The following is a 444-nucleotide window of genomic DNA, read 5'->3' on the forward strand; positions in this document are numbered from 1 at the left end:
GAGGGGAAGGGGTCACAACCAGTCTTCCAACACAAAAAGGTGTCCGAAAACATGAGGATGAGAGGGCAGCTCTGTGTGGCACAAGGACGCGGAGAGGAGAGGGACGGGGCGGCCGGTGGGGAATGGCCGGCCGGCAGAAAAGGGGCGGGTGGCGCCGCCGCTACGCAGGTGTCCGCCCGGGTTGCGAGGACACACGAGACAGCGTTGAACTTAGTGAGCGACGAGCCAAGGCAGGGCGGCGGATTGTTGGAGCACAACCATACGTCCTCGGCCGCCCAGTTCCCAGATCCAGCCGCACCCGTAGGAATTCCAGCGGCGCCCCAGAAGCGAACAAGGTGTCCCTCAGCGGCGGCGCGAGCCCAACCACCACCGCCGCCGCGCTCGCCGCCAGCGGCGGCGGCACGGCGGCGACAACGGCCGCCCAGCAAGCGCGCAGCGCGGCCG

This window comes from Monoraphidium neglectum (genome assembly GCF_000611645.1).
Source record: "Monoraphidium neglectum strain SAG 48.87 unplaced genomic scaffold scaffold03566, whole genome shotgun sequence".
NCBI classification, from domain to species: Eukaryota; Viridiplantae; Chlorophyta; class Chlorophyceae; order Sphaeropleales; family Selenastraceae; genus Monoraphidium; species Monoraphidium neglectum.